Below are 8,208 nucleotides of genomic sequence, written 5' to 3' on the forward strand. Positions count from 1 at the left end.
CTCAAGCCCCTTCACTCTTCTCAGTTACCCAGTTCCATTGCTTCCTTCCCAAACTATTTGCTTCTCTAATCAGCTTGCTGTGTCATTTTCAAGAATGCATTTAGAAATATCCCAGGTCAGATGTGGGTATTTGGCACAGTGGTTAAGACATCTCTTGGGACACCTGGGTTCCACATTCGAGTGCCTGGTCTCAAGTCTTCACTCTGCTCCTGATTTCTGCTTCCTGCTAATGAACTCTCTTGGATGCAACAAGTGATGTCTCAAGTAGTTGGGTTCCTGCCACTCAGTGGGAGCCCTGAACTGAGTTCTAGGCTCCTGGCTTCAGGATGGCCCAGCCCTGCCCATTGTAGGTATTTTGGGGAGTGAACCAGCAGATGGGAGTACTCTTTCTACCTCTCAAATAAAATAATTTTTAGAAAAAGAAATTCCCATAGATCAATGCTTTCAAGAAATCACTACCAGTTTGTAACAATTTTTTAATGTTACTCATTTCAGAGGCAGAGAGAACATCCACACCCATCCAATGGTTCATTCCACAAACACCCTCAAAGGCCAAGAGAGAAGCTAGGAGCTTGGAACACAATCCAGCTCTCCCACATGAATGGCAGGGACCCAATACTGCTGCCTTCCAGGGTCTGCATTAGCAGGAAGCCAGGGTCAGGAGCTGGAGCCGGGAATTGGACCCAGGCACTCCAATGTGAGATGGAGGCGTCTTAACCACTATGCTATACACCTGCCCCTATAACAAAATGTTCTAGTCTCTAACTAAATGGAGAAAACAAGAATGTAGGAAATTTTTTAACAGATAGACTTCCTCAATTTAAAAATCTGTTCGTTATTAGATTACTTCCTTTTTGTGGGTTAACATGTCCTTTACATAAAGTTCCTTTCCAAAATGATCAAAGGAGATGAGAGGTTTTAATGTGTTTTGTTTTTGGATATCCTTATTTAGCAAAATTAAAAACTGTAGGTCTATGTCAGCAATCAAATCTGCCCTTTTTCTCATTTTCTTCTTCTTCTATAGATATTTGTTTGCACTGATCCTCAAAAATGTAGGAGCCACTGCACTAGAGTCCTCTACACACTAGCTGGTGTTGCTATTCAGAACCTCACTATCTCCTGTACCACATCTGTTTTCTTTGATGTAAACTATACTGTATATTAGCAAACAAAGTCATTCCAAAAAGTCACTGATGACAGTTAAAACTAAAGCACTACTTTGAAAATCTGTTTAAGAGGAACCCCTTACGTGCTGGAACACAGACAGCCCTTACAACCAATCTAAGTGCTGTAAAACAGCCTATGTGTCAACACTGTATTCATCTGAACACCATGAGACCACCAGATGGCCTGTACAAATTATAGAATTCATGAAACATTTTAATCAATGAAATTATGTTTAATTACTTCTCCAAGCAAAAATAAAAACAAAATTTGTCTCTTGAGACCCAACTTTTATGAGTTAACTTCTCCTTTTAACATCTATTTAGCAGTATGAGAAACACCAAATCAGTTAAAACCTATGGCCACATTCTGATTTGATTTATGTCTCCCAGTGCATAAAAAAGATACTGAAGTCTGTACTCCTGTTATCTATGAACAAGACTTATTTGCACTTAGGTTTTTTTTTTTTTTTCAGATATAATTTATTAAGATGCTATCCTAATGAATTAGGACAAAATGCAATGACTGGTTTGTCCTTATAAAAAGGACATGGGGGTGGGGGGGCAGTGCTGTGGTGCAGTGAGTTAACGCCCTGGCCTGAAGAGCCAGCATCCCATATGGGCACCGGTTCGAGACCCGGCTGCTCCACTTCCTATCCAGCTCTCTGCTATGGCCTGGGAAAGCAGCAGAAGATGACCCAAGTCCTTGGGCCCCTGCAAACACATGGGAGACCCGGAAGAAGCTCCTGGCTCCTGGCTCCTGATCAGCACAGCTCCTGCCAATGCAGCCAACTGGGGAGTGAACCAGCTGATGGAAGACCTCTCTCTCTTTCTGCTCTCCTTCTCTATCAGTGTAACTCTTTCAAATAAATAAATAAATCTTTAACAAAAAAAAAAAAAAAAAAGGACACAGGAAGGCACGCAGGGAGATGGGCATGGAAAGGCTGAGGTTCAAAAAAGGATCCATACTCCAAGGAGCACACAGATTTCCAGAAATTAGGGAGATGATGTGATTCTTCCCCAGAGCCTTCACAGGGAGCAGGACACCGCCAACACCCTGGCTTTTGGACTTCTGGACTTCAGACAGGTGGGAAAACAAACTACTGTTGTTTTATGCCTCCCAGGTCATGGTAACTTGTTACGGCAGCCTTGGAAAACTACTATCAGCAATTAACAATAATGGGCGAGGACGTAAAACAAATATTCTGAACTTCAGAAGCAAAAACTAAGACTTAATACATCTCTAATTTTAAACTAATTATATCGCATTAGAATACTTTATAGAGGCTGCTGTTGTGGCGTGGGTAAAGCCAGGACTGCAGTGGCAGCATCCCAAGTGGGTGCTAATTCAAGTCCTGAGCACTCCAGCTCCAGCTCCCTGCTAACTGGTCTGGGAAAGCAGAAGATGGCCCAAGTACTTGAGCCTCTGCCACCCATGTGGGAAACTTGGATGAAGCTCCTGGCTTTGGCCTGTCCCACGACTGGGTGTATCAGTGAACTGGCGAGTGAACACCTGGTGGGAGATTTGTCTCTCCCCAACTTTCAAAAATGAGTAAATCTTTAAAAAAAAAGGCGGGGGGGGGGGGGGAGAGGGAGAATACTTTACAGCAGAAACCATTTTATAAGATAGCTTAATTCCACTTTATAACCACTAGATATTCTGCACCCAAAAAACAATTTAATTTTACTTTAAAACTTGCACCTATTAATTATAAATTTATACAATTATTTTAAATTAAACATTTAAAATTTTGTTTACCTCAACATGAGTTAAATAAATCTAACAGCCATAAAATAATTTTTAAAAAAAGTTTATTTGGAAACAAAGTAAGAGGTTAAAATCTGAGGAAAACCTGACTACCTAGGCATTTACTAGTTTTTCAACACATGTGCACTCACTAGTTGTGTGACAAACTTGGCAAGATCCTCAAATTCAGAGTTCCCCCTCTACAAGACTGAAAAGAGAAAATGGGGAAATAATGGTAAACTCATGGGTTTCATTTTAAGGGTTTATTTATTTGAAAGTCAGATAGAGTGCTTGCTGTGGCAGCACATACACTAAAATTCAAAGTCAGAGACTGGGCCAGGCCAAAGCCGGGAACCCATCCAGTTCTCCCACATCGGTATCTCTGGCTCAGGCACCACTGCCTTCCCTTGCTCATCAGCAGGGAGCCGGGTGGGAAGCAGGGCAGCCAGGACTTGCCTGAATCAACACTGAGATATGGGATGCCTGCACTGTCTGCACTTACTGTGCCACAATGCTGGCACCCATCTTAGTGTTTCATCAAGATAAAAATGAGGCATTTAATAAATATGTTTCTAATTAACTGGAGAAATGCAAAGATTTACAGGATATTTGAGATTTCACTATTAACATCTTCCGGGAAAAATAGGAAGACATCCAAACTTTTTTGATATTGTCACAGAGTAAGGATGATACACACTGACAGTGGTTCCAACAGAAAGTGCCTAGTAACAATTTGAGGCAAAGACAAGGATATCCCACGCAAGGAACACCTTGACTCCTACAGAGCAGCTACTCAACAAAAATGCACAAAACTACAGTACGAGGGGCCGGCACCACGGCACAGGTTAATCCTCCGCCTGTGGCACCACATCCCATATGGGCGCCGGTTTCGACTGCTCCTCTTTCACTCCAGCTGTCTGCCATGGCCTGGGAAGGCAGTACAAGATGGCCCAAGTCCTTGGGCCCCTGCACCCACATGGGAGACCTGGAAGAAGCTCCTGGCTCCTGGCTTCAGATCGGCACAGTTCAGGCCGTTGTGGCCATCTGGGGAATGAACCAACGGAACAAAGACCTTTCTCTGTCTCTCCCTCCCACTGTCTGTAACTCTACCTCTCAAATAAATAAATAACATCTTTTAAAGAAAATTACATTGCCAAAGCATAAGGAACATGTGAGGAAAGGGTCAGGGATATATGAAATGCATTTATAAGAGAATGACTGTTCTCAAAAGCAAACAGCACAGCCAACAAATGACCAAGTAGAGAAAAAAAGCAGAAACAAAGAACTTGCGCCTTATAAAGATAGCAGCTTATGGAAATAAGCACCTGAAAGATGGAATTCAAGAAAATAATAACCACCTACACCAAGCAGTATTTTAATCAACTGGAGGAGTCAGACAGAAATTATTTTTAAATATATCTTCTCCAGTCTATATTTTGACTAAGTATCAAGGCAAGTTTTGTAAACACAGAAGCTAGAAAATGCAAATAAAAAATAACCAGAGCTAACACTGCATGCTGGCGGGAGATCCTGCTCCAAAGGCGCTGCTTACTGAAGCACATGTAAACCTCAAAGCGCCCCAGGAGGCAGGGATCTCTATACCATCACTCTCATTTTACCAAGGAAGAAACTGAGGCGCAGAAAGGCGTTATTTAGTCACTATGTTATCGAAAAAGTCAGGGAAATGGTTAAATGGGATTCGCAGCATGGAACACACTGCCTAAAAGTAACTTCTATTAAAAATCAAGTTCTCCGTTTCTTCCAGTTAAATCACTGACCCCCAGAGAACACAATTTTCTGGGGTCGGTTACACCTTTGTTACTATTCCGGACTGGGCCTGATTTTCTTTGGGAACTCTTTCAAACTTGAAATATTGTTTGTTGTGTACCACGCAGCCACATCAATATTCAGTTGTGAATTAAAAGTTTACCATCAAGAGGAACAAAACACCCCCACTCTTAAAACCCAAGGAATTAAATAGCCTCATGCTTTCTCTCCAAGAGAACTGGATGCTTGCATGCATTTAAAAGATGATCAACAAGAAAATGAGTTAAATAATCAAAGTCGTCTTTCAGCGTACAGACCGGACTTGTTTCTTTCCAATATGTCTAGAGTTCAATGTATCGGGTGAGCAATGGGAATACTTGGTTACAACCGCAAGCGTGACCTACTCCTGCTTTTCACTGTATCTGTTTCTAAAAGCCAGCCTTGCAACATTGTAACACCCGTCACGGTGGAGGCAGGCTGCAGGGCACCGACCCTAAATACTCAAGTTCCGACTGCGGGCCAGGGCTCCAGGTACGACCGGCCCCCCAGACCCCCAGACCCCCAGACCCCCAGACCCCCAGGCCCCCAGGCCCCTAGGCCCCTGGACCCCCAGACCCCCGGGCCCCCGGCCCCCAAGCCCCCCAGACCCCCAGGCCCCGAGACCCCCGGGCCCCCGGACCCCCAGGCCCCAGACCCCACGGCCCCTCCCCACGGCCCCGCGGGTCCACCGACACTCGCACCTGCCATTCCCGAGCCGCACGAGGCCGGGACCTCGTTCCTTCCTCGACAGCGCCAGCGGAGCCAAGAACGCCCAGCGTGTCCGGGGCGGCGAGACCCCACTCGCCCACGGACTCAGCCGCGGGGGCACCGGGCGCTGCCAGCAGCTAAGGGACAGCGCCGGGAGCTCCCCAGGCCCCATCGCCACGCCAGCGAGGGGCCGGGCAGCGCGGGGACGGCCGGGCCAGGGCCAGGGCGCTGCCCCCCGCAGCGCTGCCCAGGGTCCTGCCAGGAACGCCCCCGTTCGGGGGATGTGGAAGCGGCTCCTCCGTCCGCCCCGCTGCCGGGGAAGCGAGCGAGGTAGACGGGAAGCCGCGCCCACGCCTGGCGCCCAGCCGCCTGAACCGCGTTCCCGCCCGGCCCAGCCCTGGGACGACCACAGGAACGGCACCCAGCGGAGCGTCGGTCCTTTACCTTGTGTTACGGTCCCAGCCGACCGCCATGTTTCACAGAAGCCCGGGTCGCCCGGGCTCCCGTGTTCCCTGAAGTATCGCGAGAGCGAGAAGCTACTATCACCGCGGGAAACGTCAGAAAAGAGCCCGTGGGGAGTTCTCGCGATACGCGGTGCTCGGTGCGTCGAGGGGCGTGGTCAGGGTGAGAGGGGCGGGTCCTAGCGGAAAGGAGGTTGGGACCTGTTGTAGGTGCTGCGGCGCGGCCAGGGCGGCCCGGCCCTTACACGGCGCGGAGCGAACCGAGCGACCTCGGCGCTCGGGCCGGATCCCACGGCCTGTGCGGGTCCGGGCGCCAGGACCCTGGGAAGCCCCTCTGCGCCGTCTGGGACCGTCACGCGTCGGTATTCCCCCCGCACAGAACCTGTCCAGGCACCGGTAACGGTGTTCGCCAGTGCTCCCTGTGTCTGTCGCTGCCCAGGACCTACGCGACGTTAGCCCTGTAGGATCCTGTACTGCCAGACCCTCCGACCCGGACAACACTGGATAGCTACACGTCAGAGTTCCGACTCACAGGGCTGGGTTCTCCCTAGGTTCCCGGCGCCCCCGTGACCCCGGGGCTCACCTGTCACACACAGGTCCCTCAAGGTCCCCCAGTGCTCACCTGTCAACACTGTGCCTGAGTCCCCAGGTCTCACCTGTCACACACTGGTCCCTCTGTCCTCAGGTCTCACCTGCCACACACTGGTCTCTGTGCCCCCCAGGTCTCACCTGTCACACAGTGGTCCTGTGTCCCCGTGCTCACCTGTCACACACTGGTCCCTGTGTCCTAGTGCTCACCTGTCACACAATGGTCCTGAGTCCCCAGGTCTTACCTGTCAACACACTGGTCCCTGTGTCCCCAGGTCTCACCTGTCACACTCTGGTCCCTGTGTCCCCAGGTCTCATCTTTCACACACTGGTCCTGTGTCCCCAGTGCTCACCTGTCACACACTGGTCCTTAGTCCACAGTACTCACTTGTCACATCTGGTCTCTGTGTCCTCAGGTCTCACCTGCCACACACTGGTCCCTGTGCCCCCCAGGTCTCATCTGTCACACACTTGTCCTGTGTTCCCAGTACTCACCTATCACACACTGGTCCTCGGTCCCCAGGTCTCACCTGCCACTCACTGGTCCCTGTTTTCTCAGGTCTCACCTGTCACACACTGGTCCCTGTGTCCTCAATGCTCACTTGTCACACTGGTCTCTGATTCCCATTGTCTCACCTGTCACACACTGTCCCTGTGCCCCCCAGTGCTCACCTGTCACACACTGGTCCTGAGTACCCAGGTCTCACCTGTCACACACTGGTCCCTGTGTCCTCTGGTCTCATCTGCCTCTCACTGGTCCTTTTTTCCACAGTGCTCACCTGTCACACACTGCTCATGTGTCCCCAGTGCTCAACTGTCACACACTGGTCCTGTGTCCCCAGGTCTCTCCTGTCACACACTGGTCCTGAGTAACCAGTGCTCACCTTTTACACACTGTCCTTATGTCCTCAGGACTCACCTGTCACACACTGGTCCTGTGTCCCAGATCTCACCTGTTACAAACTGTCCCTGAGTCCCCAGGTCTAACTTGTCACACACAGGTACCTGAGTCCCCAGGTCTCACCTGTCACACACTGGTCCTGTGTCCCAGGTCTCACCTGTCACACACTGTTCCCTGTGTCCCCAGTGCTCACCTGTCACACACTGGTCCCTCTGTTCTCAGGTCTCACCTGGCACACACTGGTCCCTGTGCCCCCGCGTTCTCACCTGGCACACACTGGTCCCTGTGCCCCCCAGGTCTCTCCTGTCACACACTGGTCCCTGAGTCCCCAGGTCTCACCTGTCACACACTGGTCCTGTGTCCCAGTGCTCACCTGTCACACAATGGTCATGAGTCCCCAGGTCTCACCTGTCACACACTGTCCCTGAATCCCCAGGTCTCACCTGTCACACACTGGTCCCTGTGCCCCCGCGTTCTCACCTGTCACACACTGGTCCCTGTGCCCCCACGTTCTCACCTGTCACACACTGTTCCTTAGTCACCTGTGCTCACCTGTCACACACTGGTCCTGTGTCCCAGTGCTCACCTGTCACACAATGGTCATGAGTCCCCAGGTCTCACCTGTCACACACTGTCCCTGAATCCCCAGGTCTCACTTGTCACACACTGGCCCTGTGTCCCAGGTCTCACCTGTCACACACTGGTCCCTGTGCCCCCGCGTTCTCACCTGTCACACACTGTTCCTTAGTCACCTGTGCTCACCTGTCACACACTGGTCCTGAGTCCCCAGTGTTCACCTGTCACACACTGGTCCCTGTGCCCCCAGGTCTCACC

The 8,208-nt window shown here is 50.2% G+C and overlaps 1 protein-coding gene across 8 annotated transcripts in view; it reads right to left on the reverse strand.

The window, feature by feature from the left end:
- The window catches only part of ERGIC2 (ERGIC and golgi 2), a 46,094-nt gene extending 40,177 nt beyond the window's left edge, over positions 1-5,917 (reverse strand). For 7 of the 8 annotated variants that reach the window (XR_016213658.1, XM_089304797.1, XM_089304796.1 and 4 more), the window contains exon 1: positions 5,869-5,917. The gene's annotated coding sequence lies outside the window, so the exon portion shown is untranslated. Of the gene's footprint in view, positions 1-5,417; positions 5,641-5,868 lie in introns of those variants that run through there. The other variant, XM_051850372.3, reaches the window with a different exon arrangement.
- Positions 5,918-8,208: the final 2,291 nt, after the last annotated feature.

Source organism: Oryctolagus cuniculus, chromosome 9, assembly GCF_051225735.1.
Source record: "Oryctolagus cuniculus isolate XC-2025 breed Fujian yellow rabbit chromosome 9, ASM5122573v1, whole genome shotgun sequence".
NCBI lineage: Eukaryota > Metazoa > Chordata > Mammalia > Lagomorpha > Leporidae > Oryctolagus > Oryctolagus cuniculus.